Raw genomic sequence first — 19090 nt, 5'->3', positions numbered from 1 at the left:
TCCTCGAGATATGCCCTGATGTCTGAGTACCAAGGCTTTTCTTTGGATTTTTCTACTTCGACGGGAAGACAGTAGGCTGGCTCATCCTGAATTCCAATCTCAATTGGGTCGATAATTAGATCCTCCAAGATACTAATCATGGAAGCAAGCGTAGCAAGTGCATCTGCAAACTGATTCTTAGCTCTTGGCATGTATATGAATGAAATTCTATCAAAGTACAAGCTTAGTTATTCCAAATACTCGTGGTAAGGGACCAGTCTCTATTCTTGGGCCTTCTATTCTCTAGTCGTCTGATAGACTACTAGGCTCGAATCTTCGAAAATATCGATCTCATCTACCATGAGATCCAGTGCTGCTTTCAACCCTACTATACATGCCTCGTATTCAGCCTCATTGTTGGAACATTAGAATTTCAATCTGATGGCAATCGGTACATGGGACCCATCCAGCTTGATCAAAACTGTCCCTATTCTGTTTCCTTTCTGATTGGCTGCTCCGTCGAAGTACATTTTCCAACCTGGTTCATCGTCATCATCCTCAATCTCGATAAATAGTATGGCTTCATCCGAAAAGTTCGTCTTTAGTGGCTCGTAGTTAGGCAACGGGTGTTCGACAAGGTGGTCGGCAATGGCTTGCCCTTTGATGGCTTTTTGAGTGACATAGGTGATGTCAAACTCAGATAATAATAGTTGTCATTTCGCTGTGCGACCTGTTAATGCTGATTTCTCGAATAGGTATTTCAGGGGGTCCATTCTAGCTATAAGCATAGTCGAGTAACTGAGCAAGTAATTACGTAGTCGTTGAGATGCCCAGACTAATGCACAGCAAGTCTTCTCAAGTATTGAGTATTTCGCCTCGTACTCAGTAAATTTCTTGCTGAGATAATAGATGGCCTGTTCCTTCCGTCTTGATTCATCGTGTTGCCCTAACACACACCCCATTGACGTTTCTTGTACCGAGATATACATCAGCAGAGGTCGCCTTGGAGTAGGAGGGACTAAGACTGGTGGATTGAGCAGATATTGCTTGATCTTGTCAAATGCTTCCTGACAGTCTTTGTTCCACTTCTTCGGCGTGTCTTTCATCAGTAGCTTGAAGACTGCCTCACAGATAAGCGTGAGTTGAGCTATAAATTGACTGATATATTGTATCCTCCCCAGAAAGCCCCAAACGTCTTTTTCTGAAACAGGTGCCTTCATTTTGAGGATATACTTAGTTTTTGCTGGATCTATCTCGATACCTCTTCTGCTGACTATAAACCCTAGTAGCTTGCCTGATGTTGTCTCGAACACGTATTTTGTCGGATTTAGCCTTAAACTGTACTTCCTCAGCCTATCAAACAATTTTTTTAGATTCACCAGATGGTCTTCTTCAATACTGGATTTAGCAATCATGTTGTCTACGTAGACCTCCATTTCCTTATAGATCATATCGTGGAATAATGCAGTTATTGCCAGTTGGTAAGTTGTCCCTGCTTTTTTCAGCCCGAATGGCATGATATTGTAGTGGAAAGTATCCCATGGTGTGATAAATACAGTTTTCTCCTGGTCTTCTTCTGTCATTTTTATCTAGTTATAGCCTGAGAAGCCATCCATGAATGAGAACATGCCGTGCCCTGTTGTACTATCGACTAGAGTGTCAATGTGTAGTAGTGGAAAATCATCCTTAGGACTAACTTTGTTCAAGTCTCGATAGTCAACACACATGCGTACTTTTTCATCTTTCTTTGGTATTGGGACGACGTTAGCCAACCATTCCGGGTATGTAGAGACTACAAGAAACCCTGCTTCAAACTGTTTCATGACCTCATCTTTGACCTTGAGGGTCCATTCTGGCTTTAGTCTTCTCAGTTTTTGCTTGATTGGCTTACTTCCGGAAGCGATGGGTAGTTTGTGGACAACCAGATCTATATCTAAACCCGGTATATCTCTATATGACCATGCAAAGACGTCCTGATACTTCCGTAAGAATTCGATCATTTCTTATTTCTGTTGTGACGTTAACAAAGCTTCGATCTTGACAACTCGTGGGTCCTCTTCGGTACCAAGATTAATTGAATCTGTATCTTCAATGTTTGGCTGAACACCTTTCTCGTGACGTTCTACCAAGTCTTTGATTTCTTTGGGTGGGTACTCCATTTCGTCCTCAAACTCTTCTTCTATCCCCATGAGGTCGAAGTCGAGTTCAAGATCGAAATCATACTCATCCCTTTCAAATTTCGTTTTATCTAGATACTCATTTGATAGAAACAAATCCCTTGAAAACTCTTTTTTATTTTTTGGAAAATATCTATTTTTTTGCAATTTTGAAAGTCTTTTGATTTTTTTGATTTTTGAGAAATTTTTGATTTTTTTACCTTTTAAGAAATATTTGTTTTTTTGTGATTTTCTGGATACCTGAAATAAGAAGAACAATCATGCAAATTCGTTAATAAAGATGGGGAGCCCTCAAAACAGTCTTTACCCGAGGACGGGGGCTCGTTATGATCCTCGGGCAAACTGATGTCGCCTAACGGCATTTTTTTTTAGGCCTCAACAGCCTCAAGAGTTAATGGGAATTCTTCCCAGTTGTGCAATGTCTCCCCTTCTCTGAGAGGGCGGATGAGATGACCATGATCTGTTAGTTGATTTGATTAGTTGTTCGGAGATGACCATGATCTTCGATTGATTGTTGTCAAATTGGGGCATAGTCCCTTCCAAACTCGGTGGGATGACGACTGATGCCCAGTCAATGCCCGTTAGAAAAGGTGAGTCTTCCTTTTGGTCGGTAATGATCTCCACGTTGGTGGATTCTAGAGCCATTTCTGATAGGCTTTCATCAGAATCCCCATTGAATAGAACATCAATGCCTTCTACGAAGAATGATTGGGACTCAACGACTGAGTTTTCATGAATGTGCACCGGTGCGAAATTTACCATTTTTGGCTTTTTTCTGGTGGTGGTTCTGATAAGCTGTCGGCTCTGATATGTGATTTTGGGAAGCTAACGCTGATATGTGGAACTCAACCTAGATTCCAGACATTCGATTCATGGTTTTGCCTTCTCGCTAGTCGAAGCTCTTTTTTCTTGTCATTCATTTCTACAATATCCCTTTTTGTGGGCCTAAACCCTAGACCAAAATAAGGATTGTGCTTTTTTATTTCGACCGGTGTAGCTCTCCCTCTTCCTCCCGGTCCCAACCCTTGCTTGGGTCGGTAACCTATTTTTTTCATAACCCAACCAATTATCAGATTTGTCCTTGATAGCTTTGCCTTTATCTTCTCTTTTCCCTTCTCAATGTGATTAACAACAGCAAATTGGTAGGAGTGGTACATTGCCTTATCCTTCCTCATCTCAATGTAGATAAATGGCACATCCGGAGCTCTCCCAGCTAGGATAAGATTTTCTGCCAGTACTGATATCATTCTCTGCCCTATAATGAATTTGACTCTTTGGATCCATGGTCTGCCCAGTAATAAATTGAAGGTTGTCGGTATCTCCATGACCTCAAACGTTATTTCAAAGGTACAAGGACCTATCGTGATAGGTAGGTCCACTTCTCCCACCGAATCCCTTCTTGAACTGTCGAATCCTCGGACAACCTTGTTGTTAGGCTTGACATGTGACCAATCAGCGTTGAATTTATGGAAGGTTTCAAGCGGACAGACATTAAGTGCTGAACCATTATCAATCAGCACCCTGGCAACCATCATGTCCTTGCATATGACCATTATGTTTAATGGCTTGACGTGCCCCCGTCCTTCTGGCACAAATTCACTTTCGGTGAAGATAATAGGATTGGGGGCCATGATCTGGCCAACCGTTTGCTCCAACTGTGCCGGTGAGGTAGTTGCAGGTACATGAGATTTTCCTCAAACCCTCAGTAATGCCTCTTGGTGCTTTTTCGATTTTTATATCAGTCCCAGGATACTGATTTGAGCTGGCTGTTTGTTCAATTTGTCCACAATATTATGTTCACTCTTTCGAACGAGCTTAATGAAGTCTGCAGCCTTTTTGTCTGTCAATTTCGCCTTCTCTTCCATCTTATTGTCTTTATACAGCTTACCCTTTCCCTTCGTTTTTCTTCTCTCTTCATTTGTCCCTTCTTTCGTGACCTCTTTTGTTTCTTCACTGATGCTCACCCCCTTTTCTGGTAATTTTTGGCATTTTCCTACCCTTGTCATATGGCTTATATCAGTCACCATGGCTTTCTTCATGGTCTCAACTCCGGTGGTTGTGGTGATAGTGGTCTCATAACTCTAGGGAACTGCCTGATCGAAGCTATAAGGGAATGGTTTAGGCGAGCGTATGGTTATAAGGGGTGGATCGGGTTTCACATTGAGAATGAGAGGTGGTGGTGATGATTTGGATGTAGAGGTGGTAGGGGGAGGTACGTGAGGATTGTATGGAATGATGAGTGGTGGACGTGAGGATGAGCTGTATGGTATGTGAAGGGGAGGTCGGGTTGATCCTTGAGAAATTGGCAGTGTGTAGGGTATAACCAGATGAGGTCGGGTTGAATTTTGATGGCTTGGTAATCTGTAAGGTATAACTAAAGGGGGTCGAGTAGCAGTATTTTGATGAATGGGATGGATGGTGAGGTCGACCAATCTGAGTGGCAATTGCGAGTTTTACGATGAATTTGTTGTATAATGGTTGATTGTGTTAATCGTGGACGCCTTTGATTCTTTTGTGAAGCGTACCCTGATTTTTGCCCCGATAGGCGCTATCACATCTGAGGGATTGGAGTCGAGTTCTCCACAAACAACAATACCCTATTCCCACCTCCTTCTTCATTATGAGTAGGTAGGGAGTTTTGATTGATATTCTGTTGTTGGGGCGTTGGCAGGTCCATCTAGGATGAGAGCCTTCTTATCAATTTAGTTTTGTACCTGATGTTTGAGCTGCCAGCATTGTTCTGTAGAGTGCCCTAGTGCACCCATGTGGAATTCATAATACAGGTTAGGGTTGTACCTTGGCCCTTTGGCAGCTTCGGGATTTGGTGGACGTTTTACCAAATATTCACCCCTGAGTAAGATTGGCAGTAATTCTGACAATGTCATGGGCAATCTGGTAAATACTCGGTTTACCCTGTTGGGTCGTACCTGCTGGTTCTGCCCATATAGCGGTGTCTGCTGTGGGACTGGTGGAGGATTTGCTCGAAATGGGTTCTGAGGTGGAGGGTTCCATGTTGGTGGAGGTGTTGGGGCCCATGAAGTTGACGGTGCCTGTGGTCTTGGTGCTGGTGAAGGAATGAAGAGGGGTCAGTTTGGCTGTATGTTGTTGACCTGTGTTTCTTGACTCTTCTTTCCTGTAGGCACTGGCTTTCTCTGCGAAGGGATTCCTGTCGTTGCCCCTAAACTGGTGAAATAAAAAATCAGACCGGTTCGGATCCCGTCCTCGACCCGATCTTCTACTTGTACTAGATTGAAAAATATGCCTGTGGTGTGCACCACCAGATGAGTATAGAAGGCGTGCCCTAGTGTCGAGATAAACGTGGTGTTCATCTCTTGTTCTGTCATTGCAGGCCTTACTTGTGAAGCGGACTCTAGCCATCTCTGTGTATACTCTTTCACCGTTTTCCGTTGCTTTCTTGTCATCTTGGCCATGTCGTTTCGATCTAGCCCCATATCGGTATTGAACCGATAATTTTGCCAGAACATCTCGGCTAGGTCCTGCCAGTTCTTAATGAGTGAGTGATCCAATCCGGAGAACCATTTAAGGGCTGGCCCTGTTAAGCTTCTCTGGAACAACTGCACCAATAGCCTGTCATCCTCACCGTACTGGCACATGGATCCACAGTATAACTTTGGATGCGATAGGGGACACCCTACTCTGTTATACTTTTTGAACTCCGGACACTTGAACTTGGCCGGTAATTGAGTATTGGGGTAGAAACAGAGGTCCTTGAACCAAGTTCCACTCATCGTGTTGAGGCCCTTCATTCTTCTCATCTCTTCCTAGAGAGACTCGATTTGCTGAGCCAATTTTTCGTCTATTGCGCTATTGGCCTCCGTAACCCTGTACTGACATTCATCGTCTGGAATGACCACAGGGGGTGATCGATTCTTTGGAATATAAAGCAGAGGCCCCTGGTATTCAGGTACTGCAGGTGGCATTGTGGTCTGTGGTCCCTGTGGAGGTTGCTCAAGTAACTTTTGATTCGACCGGATGCGTGCTGCTGTATTGTTTGGGCTTGTAGGATGTAGCATTGGCTAACACAATACTTACTATCCTTTCTTGCCACTCAATTATCTTCAATAGTACTGTTATTTGTGGGTCGATACCTGACGCTTCGGTCACTAGAGGTTGTGCTAGTTCAGAAGAACTCATGGTGACGGTAGACGATCTGAGAAAATAGGGAGGCACTTCTAGCTGCTTGTATTTCTTTCGGTTGGCCACCTGTGGGTACAGAAGACCAAGCGTTACTATCTTGTTTACAAAAAATGAAGATGCATGATGTTTTATTAGATCAGGTAAAGTTGTTTATTGTGAGTTTTAACAGAAAAATAATTTCTTGGCGCGGAGCCGGCATCAACGCGGAGTTGGTAAAATATTTTACAAAAGAATTACATCAACACGGAGCTGGCATCGACATGGAGTTGGTAAAATGTTTTTGAAAATAGAATTAACTCAGTGTAGAGCTGGCATCGACACGGAGTCAGCATCAACATGGAGTTAGCATCAGCACGGAGTTGGCATCGACACGGAGTTGGTAAATCATTTATAAAAAAAAGTAATTTCATCAGCACGGAGCTGGCATCGACACGAAGTCGAAACAATATTTTGAAAGTGGAATTATCTCAGCAATAAGTCGGCATCGACACGAAGTCGGCATCAACACGGAGTTGGCATTAGCACGGAGCTAGCATCGACACGGAGTGGGAAAAGTATTTTGAAAAAAGTAATTTCATCAGCATGGAGTTGGCATTGACACGGAGTCGGGAAAACATTTTGAAAAAGTAGTTTCATCAGCATGGAGCTGGCATCGACACGGAGTCGGGAAAACATTTTGAAAAGGTAATTTCATCAGTACAGAGCTGGCATCGACACGGAGTTGGGAAAATATTTTGAAAAAGTAGTTTCATTAGTACGGAGTTGGCATCGACACGGAGTTGGTAAAATATTTTGAAAAAGTAGTTTCATCAGCACGGAGCTGGCATCAACACGGAATCGGGAAAATATTTTGAAAAAGTAGTTTTATCAGCACGGAGCTGGCATCGACACGAAGTCGGGAAAATATTTTGAAAAAATAATTTCTGAGATAAATCGAGTTGGAATAACCCATATTTTTTTGTAGTCTCCAATTTAGTTCTCTGAAATCACCGCCGGCCAGGAAGATCTCCAAGGAAGAGACGGCGCACAATGACACTCTTAAATCACCTTATTCCCTGAATAGACGTAGTCTACCCCCTCGTATCAACAGGGTAAGATCTTTCTAGGCACCGACTTTGATCAAAGACTGTAATTGGTGCTTTTTGAAATCCCTTTTTTTCTTTTATTTTTGTTTTGAGAAAGTTGAATGCATTCGAATCGATTGATCGGTTGTTATCTTTGTTAGATCATGAACTTGATTCGAAATTTGATATGGATTCGATTTGTAGTGGATCTGGGTTGTGGACCTAGTTTGAAATGGATCTGGGTCGTAGACCCAGTTGAAATGGGTCTAGGTCGTGGACCCAGTTGAAATGGATTTGGGTGTGGATCGTGGACCCAGTTGAAAAGGGACATGGATCTGGGTCGTGGATCTGGTTTGAAAATGGATATGGGTCGTAAACCCAGTTGAAATGGGTTTGGATCTGGGTCGGGGACCCATTCGGTATGGATATGGATCTGGGTCATAGACCCAGTTTGAAAATGGATCTGGGTTGTAAACCCAGTTGAAATGGGTTGAATCTGGATCGTGGACAGTTGAAAAGGTACATGGATCTGGGTCGTGGACCAGCTGGATTGGATCCGGGTTGCAGACCCAGTTGGATTGGATCTAGGCCATAACCCAGTTGGATTGGATCTGGGTCATGGACCCAGTTGGAAATGGGTTTGGGTCGTGGACCCAATCGGATTAGATCCGGGCCATAACCCAGTTGAACATGGATCTGGGTCGTAACCCGGTTAAAAATGGATCTGGGTCGTAACCCAGTTGAAAATGGATCTGGGTCGTGGACCCAATTGGAAATGGATCTGGGTCGTGGACCCAGTTGGATTGGATCTGGGTCGTGGACCCAGTTGGAAATGGATCTGGGTCATGGACCCAATTGAAATGGTACAGGTCATAGGCCCAATTTGGATGGGTGTGGGTCGTGGGCCCGGTTTAAATGGATACGAGTGGGGACCCAGTCCACGAAATTATTTTTGGTTTGGGGAAATCCGCAAATTCTTCCCCTTCCCTTTTTTTTGTGTTTTGTTTTGTTTTTGGAAACATTGACTAACAAAAATCCATTTTACTTTATTCGTCTAAAACTCAGGATTTTTCTAAGGGTGCCTTCGACGTTGGATCGATTAGTAAGTGAGCATTTTCAAAAGTGGACTTTCGAGTTCATTCTGTAAGGTCGAGTTCACTTTGGTCCATGTTAATGGCACGGATGTAATTTATATTCTGTCATCCGTGTTTTGGGCACGGATGAGACATTTACTGTTTCAACCGTGCTCAAGACACGGATAAAGTAATTCGTCGCTTCAACCGTGCTTAGAACATGGTTGAGGTACCTACTGTTTCAACCATGTTCCCAACACGGATGGGATACATTTTCGCTTGTCCGTGCCACGGACACGGACCAGAAAGAATTCCAACTTCTGGATTTTCACAGAAATGGTTCTTTGGCCCACTGTTCTTCATGTCTCCCCTGATTTAGGTCCTTTGCCCACTGTTTTTTTTTTCTTTTTGTTTTGAATGATGCTACATGCACTACTCCCTTTTACCTAAGGGAGGATAAAAATAAATTGAAACATCTACCTAGTGCACTAAGGATGCCCCATTGAGCTTACAACTTGGGTTTCGAGGCCCGACAACAACTTGTACAATTACAACCTTGATTGGGGGCCGATGTAATTTTGAAGATTCGTGTCCTAGCATTGACTAATCGGGCATATGTATGCGGCTAGTGGGTGGCTTCACGGCTACTCGATCTTCAAACCTCGATGCATACCGAAGTATACACGTCGTTGGTTGGTGATCAGGTTTGATGTGTTCATTCCCGACACTTGAAATAACGATCTCAAGCCATGGAACTACTAAGCATCGGGGCTAAGTATATTAAGGGTGGGGTGGCTTGGAAGTGAGGCTACGCTCGCAAGTGCTCGTGCCATTTTTTTTTTCTTTTTTTTCATTTCTTTTCATCGACCCCCTTACAATAATACAATCATCAAAAGTAAATAAATATTACAATGTGGACATGTGAAACAAAATAAAAAGGAAACATAAGAAACAACAAACGAACAATGTTAGTAAATAAAATCTTTTTTTTTTTTCAAAAATGATCGAGTTGTCACGAGGGATGAACCATGTCCCCAGTGGAGTCGCCAGCTGTAGACACATGGCTTTCGTTATTACGACGGTCACATCTACGATGAATTGGAGTCACCACCATTCATATTGTAAGTGGGTGTGAATGGTCACCCGATGTACATTTTTCAAAAAATGACATTTTTGGCATTTTAGTGACTCACGATGGATAAGGGGTAATCACCCTTGAGATTTGGGTAAGCGGCTCGGTTGGAGAAAAGGGAAGGTGTTAGGCACCCTTTTCTCCCCGCCAAGTGGTGGTAACCTCAAATACTTCGGTCATTTTGATTAAAAAAATTTAAAAATTAAAGTGCCACGTGGGTGTCTTTATACCCTAGATAGGGGTTTGTTTTCGGCTTGATCATAGGGTCATTTCATTGATGGAAATGACCCTTCTAGACCTTTAGCCTTGGGGTCCAAACATCCTAAAAAATAAGATGAAGAGAAGAGAGGGATAATAGGAGAGGGAGGAAGAGAGGATAGAGAAAGAGGTGGGGAGGAGTATTTGATGCACCCACCTTGTATTCTTGATCTTCTTTTCTTCTTCTTCTTTTTCTTCTTGACTCTTCTTGAGTTCTTAGTAGGCTATGAGAGAGTATGTGTATATTTTTAAGGTTATAGTGAGAGTAGGAGAGTAGAAGAGAGATTGAGATTATATTTCCTTTTTTTTTTCTAGTAAAACTTAGTGAAATTTGGTAACCGTTTTTGGGATGAGGAGGGAGGTATTTATAGGTGTTGGGAGAGTATTTGGGGGTATAATGGGGTTAAAGGTTAGGAGAATGGGTAATGGCATTCTTTTTTAAAGATGGGGGTAAGAAATTTGGATTGAGATTGAGGGTAATTTTGTAAAGAATGAAAATGGGTGAGGTTTTGATCCAAATGGTTTGGATCTCATCCAAATCCATTTGGGTAGAGTGTTTAGTGGGGTGAGATGAGTGATGATTGATGGAGAGAATGGGAGTGTAAGGTATTAGGTGTTTGATTGAGTGTTGGATTGATGGAAGGGGTAAAGTATTTAGATTTGGAGGGATGGGTAGTGTAAGAGATTGGTTGGTTGGATTTTGGGATAATAAAGGAGGGAATAACATGTGGCATATGTGATGAGAGAGTGAGGTGATGAGATTGGTTGATTGGTTGATGGTGGTTGTTTGATTAGAGAGAAGAGTATGGGTTGGTTAATTGATGATGAGGGGGGTATAGGTTGAGGTGATATCATTGGAGTGCTTTAAGGGAAGTGATTGGTGTAGATATGGGTTGTGATGTGGGTGGTTGATGGTATTAGAGAATGAAGATAGGTTCGGGGGTATAGGGTATGAGTTGTGATGTGGGTGGTTGTTGATGTTAAAGAAGGGATATAGGGTAGGTTAGGGTAGGGTTTGGGTTGAGGCGATTTTGGAGAGAAGTGATGTGGTTTAGATGAATTGTTTAGAGAATGATGATGGGGGTAGGTGATTAGATGAAGGAGGTGAAGGGTGATGATGACATGTGTCATCTTTTGATGTTGAGAAGGTGATTGGTTGATATGGATAATGGATAATGGGTTAAAGTTGTGGGTTGGATAATCAATTGGATATGGGTAGTGGCTTATGGGCTTTTAAGTGTTGGGCTTAGGTTTTGGAAGTGGTTTTGGGTTTTAAGAATTGATTGGGGTTATTTTAGGAATGGTTTTGAAAAGGTAGGTTGGTTTTAGATTTTAGATGATGTGGGATTGATTTTTAGGTTAGGGGTAAGGTGAGGAATTAATTTAGAAAAGGGTTGAGGGTTTGTGGGACTTGGAGTTTTTAAGGTGTTCGCGGATTCGAAGGTGGAGCGGTGGAAGGTAGATGAAGGATAGGCGTCCCAAGTCTCACATTTTTATATTTTTAATTTTTTTGAGATTTTTGCGATCATTGATTTGATAAAAAATGTCACGTTGGCAAATCGGGCTTTTTGGGCCTGTTGAAGGATTTCATCGATCGTTCGATTTTTCTTGGATATAAAGGTGGGGTGGGGTGGTGATATTGAACACATGTAGGATGGGTCACAACCCTTTTTGTAGGTCCCCTAGACCATTGGGAGGTCTTAGGGGCCTCCACTACAAAAAAATTGCAAAATAGAAACAGAAGTTTAAAACGGCATTAAGCCATTTTTATTAAAAAATGGTATTAAACCGTTTTAATTTTGAAAACCGTTTTATTCGTATTTCGACAACCTAATGTCCGTCTCACTCAGTTGGAACGAACCTGTCTCACTCTCTCTCTCTCTCTCTTTCTCAGCTGCTCCACGATCGAACTCACTCTCTGTCTCTCTATCGATCGAACTCTCGATCACATCTCGCTCTCTCAGTCGCTTTCTCAGTCTCTCTCTTGATCGAACTCTCGATTTCAGTCTCTCTCTCTCGATTGTACTCTCGATCTCAGTCTTTGTCTCAGCCGTTCTTTCATTCTCTCCCTCGATCGATTTATCGATCTCATCTCTATCTCTCAGTCGCTCCCTCAATCGACCTCTCGATCTCATCTCTCTCACTCAGTCGCTCCCTCGATCGACCTCTCGATCTCATCTCTCTTGCTCATCACCTCATGCCAGAAGCCAGGAATCATTGCGACTTCGGGCTAGGTACTCTCTCTAATCCCTCTTGTATTAGGGTTTTTTATTTGATATCTTCGGATTTGGATTGACGATTTAGGTTTTTAGATGTGATTAAACACAGTTTTGTTAATTCGATTATCTCACAGTTCTGATTTATGGATTCAATCTTAGATCTATTGACCTTATTTTGATGTTTCTGCACATATGTAATTTCTAGATCATCCTTCTTAAATTGACCAAGAACTCTTACCGAGTGTGATAATAGTTCCTATATTTGCACTGTCCCATACTTAAAATTCTTGTGTTTGTGTGATTCTCTGTTCTTTCATGGTAAGGTCACCATTCTAAGTGTGGTTTTCTTTATGTTTAGGAATAATTTCATCTTCATTAATAGTTTCTACTTCAATTTCTTTTATGTTATTCATGTTTGTTGTTTTTAATGTATTTGTTGAAAATCTGAGGATTTTAGATTTCAGAAGCTTTTTTTCTCAATAAATAAATAAAAATAAATAGAGGATGGTCTTCTTTTAATTGGATTTATGTGCTTTCTTCATGTATTTGAATAAAATGTAGCAATCTGATTTATATTTGTTTTTGGATTTATGTGATTTCTACTTCCATTTTAAGTGCACCGAAATTACTTTGAAGTATGAAGCCTTATCTAAGTGTGTATGTGCTCTCTCCAAGACTTGTCTTATGATCTTGAAGGACCGATGATGAATTTGATTTGTTATATAAATAATGATGAATGCACGCAGTCTTGGTACGTAGTTGGAATCTGTGATATGCATGTAAACATCACAAGGAGAAAAATCAGAAGAGCTTGCTTGCTTGCAAACTCTTCGATGGAATCCTTCACTATTACTTTTACTGACTTTCTGAAATTTACATTTTTTATTATCTTGGGGTATCCTAGCTAGAAGAGAGTATGTTTGAATTTCAACAACAACATATTTAAGTTACAAGTTGAAGGTAGAGCATTAGGAGTTACAGGCAAATCTAATCAAAGAACAATAAAAAAAAATCCTGAAAAATATGTCAATAAATGACAAAACGATATTCATTTGTTAACAAATGACAAGAACGGATGACATGATGTGGATTGTTATAGTAAAAAAAATAAGTGTACTGCTGGGGTGACACAAGCGGAGACACAAAGGTGATAAAATGATGTGGTGTTGTGCACATTACCGTAGATGCTTTTCCGCACGACACAAAGGTACTCCTGTATTCTTGTTTATATGATAATCAGAGTAAATAGATTCTCTGTTTGTTCAAATCCTTGTGTTCTTTTTTGGAAGCTTTAATGTATTTACCCTGAGTTTTTTCCTTCCAAGTGGAGATATATGTTATTCAGATAATCCTTAATAATGCTCGTCCTCCAAAACCTTGACACTAGAGCATGTTTGTTGGGTTTTTTTCTTTCTGCAATATTAGCAATTTGCCTGAATTCTACACCCAATTTTTTTAATAAACCCGAACCTTGTCCTACTTCACTTGGATGGATCCACTATTTTGATTTTTAATCTTCAAGCATTAAAATAAAGACTTTTTCTTTTATCTCAACATTTAGATTAAGCTGCTACTGATATCCCATTATTTTATTTACTTCTTAGTTCTTTCTTAAACATCTGCAGGCACAGATGTGATCTTCCTCCTTCACGTCAAAATAGAGTTCAAATTGTTGGAATTATTATTATTATTATTATTATTTTCGTTATCAAAATTATTTTGTGGCCTTTTCACATATACAAATTTTATATATACTGGATTGTAATTTGTTCAAAACATTAAGGATAAAATTGGAAACCATGTTAGTGGTCTAGCATTGGTTACCAGCATCAAATATGATGGGTTAGTGAACATCCTATCAAAACTTAAGTGGTATTCACCTAATACTAGAATTCTACGATGGGTAGAAAATCTAGTATCATTCTTTATAAATAGGTGGCCGTCCCCCCCTCTCTACACACACAGATTATTCTATTATTGAGATAGAGGTTCCCATTACCAAAAGTGTAGGCAGAGTTGGGGTAGTGCACTTATTCTTTGCAAATCAAGATCAACGCCTTCTCCGCAAATAATCGGAAAAGCGAATCTAGGTATTTTACAATTATTGTTTGTTCGATTCGATTATTATATTATTTGTTCAAGATCAAATCCTAGATCCATGTCTACTATTTTTATAGTTATTGCAAACAATTGGTATCAGAGCCCGTTTGGATTTGTTCTTGTTCAAAATTTTTTTTATTAAATCAGATACGAATCCATGTTTCTTTTGGAATAAATATTATTTATTTAATTATTTAAAATCGTATCGATTTCAATCCAAGAGAACCAAACGAATCAAGTTTTCTTGATCCAATCGAAGAACTTGAATAGAATAGAAATCAATTTCTGTAAATCCATTAAAACAGAGACATACTCGAATCCAAAACTTGAATCGAACAGTTCGGTTGAAGAAGAACTTGAATCATAATCGATTGTGAGAATCTGAAATCGAAGAGATTTCAGATCTGTTTAGAATAAATAAACCAAACCGAAAAAAAATATATATATATATATATATATATATATATATATATATATTATATATATCAGTCGATGAGGTCTGCCGACCGGTCGCAGGGGTTTTGATCTGACGCTACCGGAAAGTTTCCGTTGGCCGTAGGTATCGTCCGGCACCGTTGATCAGGCCTGCCGGTCGGCGAATGGGTGGCTGCAGTAGTGATGGCGGCGGTTAGGGTTTTCAGCAGATGCGTCTTCTTGATGAAGAAGACGATCTCTTTGGGTTGGGCTGGGCCTACTCAATTGATTTTTCCGGTTGGGCTTTAAGTTTTGATTAGGCCAAGCCCGATAACATTTTCGGTTTTGGGCCAGCCCAATATCAATTAGTTTAAATAAGCCCGTTTTATTTTCTGTTTGGGCCAAGCCCAATTCAATTATTAAACCAATGTTTTAAGTCTGCTGGGTTAAACCCGTTTCAGACTCGAACCGACTCACTTAACCGAACCGTTTGGGTCAACCTCTGACCCGATCCGAGTCAAACCGGTTCAGTTGGTTCAAACATGAACCAGACCATAGAAAACTGGGTTTTTCCTTTAAAACTTTGAAAAATCATAACTAAATGGTTTTAACTCCGATTTAGACAAAACAAAAGTCCATTTTGAATATTTTTTCGAGATCTATTCAATAAAAATGTTAAAACAATTCATTGACAGCAACCTATAACAGTAAAGTTCAGATTAAGTTGTACCCTTTTGGAGAATATATCTATAATTGCTTTCTTTTATATTGAATAATTTATTTTGTTATTTGAATCTACCCATATGTAAAACTAGAATAATTAGAAAGTAAATTTAGATATATTAGGGTATAGGTCTTGCCTATAGGGGTTTAGGAAGACATTTTGAGTGATAGTTCAAGGAACGCGATGGAAATAGGATAGTAGTCTGCCTAAAGGTGACCGTTCTATGGAAGTTACGGGTTCTTGAATTCTGAGACTTAGTATCTCATTAAGATCACTTTGTGACACTCTTTTACATGAAATCACTAATTTCTGCCCAAAGGTGATTTAGGGATGTTTGTGTAGATTGAGTGAATAGAATAGTCACAAGTGTGAAGGAGAGAGAAGGATAACCCTCTTGCCTAAAGGTGTGGATAGTGTCTGGATTGAACTGGAACATGAGTGGCTAGGTCTATGTGCGAACTCCAACGCAACTTTAGGGAACATATAGCATATTAAGATCTCAGCTCAAAGGCGAGTCTTGATGATGCGACTTGTTTGTACCTGCAGAGTGGAAAGTTTTACCCTTAATAAAACACTCTGAAACGATTCGACCAAAACCCCTGGTACGAATTCAAAGAATTGAATCCCATAGTATATATTTATATATATATTAATGTTTGACCATATTTTAATGCAGTTATGGATGGGTCATTGATTCAAAAGAGTCTGGCAGGGATTGAGCCTCTTAATGGCTCTAATTATTCATCCTGGAGGATGAATATTGATATTCTGTTGGGATGCATGGATTTTGATTTTGTTCTTTTTGAGGACATCCCACCAGCTCCACTTTCAGATTCTACGGAGTTGGTAAGAACCCATTTTGCTAAATGGGAAAAGACTAATAGATTGTCCATGATGATCATTCGAGCATCTATTAGTGAGACTTTTCGAGGTGGTATTCAGACCACAGATACAACTAAGGAACTATTGCAGATCATCAAGAAACAGTTTGTGGGAACAAAGAGATCTGTTCAGTATGAGTATTTGGGTCAGTTAATGAATCTGAAATATGATGGTAATGGAAATGTACGGGAACACATACTTAAGATGTCAAAACTTGTAATTGGTCTCCGAGAGTAAGGGATTATTTTTTAAGATAACCTTCTGGTGCATATGGCAGTTTTATCTCTACCTAATTCTTTTGATACTTTTAAAGTCAATTACAGTGCACAAGAAACTAAATGGGATCTGAATCAATTGATTTCCCTTTGTGTCACTGAGGAAGCAAGATTGAGAGGTTCGAATGTTGAGTCAGCACACTTGGCAGTTCATCCAAATAGCAAGAAAGATTTCAAGAAAAGCGGCAACAAGAATTTTAAGCAAGGAAAAGAGTTCAAGGATTTCAAGAATCAGAAAACAATCAAGGAAAAGACAGAGATTGAAAAAATAGATAATGAAGATTGCTGGTTCTGCAAGAAGAAGGGACACATGAAGAGAGATTATTTTGCGTATAAAAACTGGTTGCAAAAGAATTCAGGAGGCGTTCGACAGCAAGAAAAATCCCAGACCAGATGATAGACTTTTTCTTAGGAATGCAGAGGCATTGTAGGTTGAGGTTGTTGGAGCTTATTGTCTCATTTTCGACATAGGACATTCTTTAATTTTATAGGAGATTTTCTACATCTCGTCTTTTAGATGAAACATTCTTTCCATTTCTAGATTGGATATTGTTGGACATGTTTTTTATGGTATTTATCAGTTATCTTTGGATAATTTATTTAATTCTTCTCTGTTATGTTTATTTGTTGATTCTTATGTTTCGGAGTCTAAGTATTCTAGTTCGTCAGAAAACTCTTCTATGTTATGGAATTTGAGATTAGGTCACATTTCCAAGAAAAGACTAGAATCCTTAATTAAGGAAAGAATTATAGGTCCTCTAGATTTTTAGATTTTTGATGTTTGTGTGAATTGCCTTAAAGATAAGATGATTAAGTAACTGAAGTTTGAAGTTACTAGGGTTACCGATTTGCTAGGTTTCTTGAATATGATCAAAACAGTGGGAGTGAAAAGCGAAGAAAAAAAAAATTATATTTTGAGAGAAACGCAGTGATCCACCAATATGTTTTATTCCGCAACCTTTACCTCATTTGGTGGCATCACCTATCCGTATAGTTATTGTAGAAGATGCAACAATCCAACCAGAACCCAATCCTCAAGTAGTAGTAGTTTCAGTTCCACAACCAATCATTCCCATTAGGAGATCTACCCCAGAATGTAGATCCGCTATTACAGATGATTATGAGGTATATTTTCAAGAATGAGATGTTGTCAAAGGTGATATAGATGATCCTTCAACATTCAAAGAAGCAATGGACTTAAATGAATCTCAATTCTGGCAGGAAGTAATGAAAGAAGAATTGGGATTTATGGAAAAGAATGAAGTATGGGAACTAACGATGCTTTCAAAAAAAAAAGTTGTAAGATAATAGAATGTAAATGAGTTTTCAATACTAAAAAAATAAAAAATAAAAAAAATAAAAAAGATTCAAAAGTAAGGCCAAGAAGTTTAAAATAAGGCTTGTAGCAAGGGTTTCATACAAAAGTCAAGTATTGATTTCTATAAGACTTATTCTCAAGTTATCTGCTAGCTGAAAATATTAATTTATAGGTTGAAACAAGCATCAAGACAAGCATCAAGACAGGCATCAAGACAGTGGTACTTAAAATTTGATCAAGTGGTGACTAGATACGGATTTAAAGAAAATGTCATCGATAAATGCATATATCGCAAGATGAGTGGGAGTCGATTAATCATTATTGTGATTTATGTTGATGATATATTGCTAGTAAGCAATGATGCTCATCTCTTATGTGATAATAAGGTTGTTACTGATTTTGCAAAGAATGAAAGAGTAACTAAAGGAAACAAGCACATCGAAATAAAATACCTTTTAGTATGTGAAAAGGTTCGTGAATGATTGATCGAGATTGCCAAGATAGATTCTAGTAATATGATAGCTGACCCTCTCACAAAATGATTCCCGCCTAAGATTTTCAAGGAACATGTAACTCGTATGGGAGTTATTATGTCATTTGTTCATGTTATTTAAGTGTTAAGTTTGTTTTATGCTTGTTTTGATTCATTTATACTCTTGATAGATTATTTATTGCTGTTTAAAGAAATTAATTATGACTAGTCATTGTTTATGTATTATTGTGTACACATGTTAAGTTGCCTGTGAGTAGATGTACTCGTAAAGTATTAAAGAAATGCTTGGACTAGACGTGACTTGGCATCACATTGATGAAGTCTTCATTCTAGATAAAAAGGTGATGGAATATCACATAGCTGGTTGCTAGTAAGATATCAGAATGATATACGATGAGTATGAAGCTGGACACCTAGGGAATGTACATACAGACTACATTGAAGGCTGTACATTGCCCTAATACCACAAAGAAAGTTCACGTAAAGGTAAACTCCTGAATTTATTGATGGTACTAGTTTTGAAACCATGGAACTGTCTTAGGGCCGACAAATGAGCACTTTATTACATCCATGATCCATTATTAGTGGTATCTTTGAATGAAGGTGACAGTTAAAGATTATCTGAATTGTTTTGAACAATTGTTTTTCAAAAGAGTGCACTCGATTATTCAAAAGGTAACAATCCAGAGAGTCGTTTTAAACAAAAGGTATTTGTGAAGGCCAAGTGGGAGATTGTTGGAATTATTATTATTATTATTATTATTTTCGTTATCAAAATTATTTTGTGGCCTTTTCACATATACAAATTTTATATATACTGGATT

The sequence above is a fragment of the Akebia trifoliata genome, chromosome 8, assembly GCF_017979445.1.
Source record: "Akebia trifoliata isolate Shusen 1 chromosome 8, ASM1797944v1, whole genome shotgun sequence".
In the NCBI taxonomy this organism is placed as follows: domain Eukaryota; kingdom Viridiplantae; phylum Streptophyta; class Magnoliopsida; order Ranunculales; family Lardizabalaceae; genus Akebia; species Akebia trifoliata.
This window is presented reverse-complemented; position numbering follows the sequence as displayed.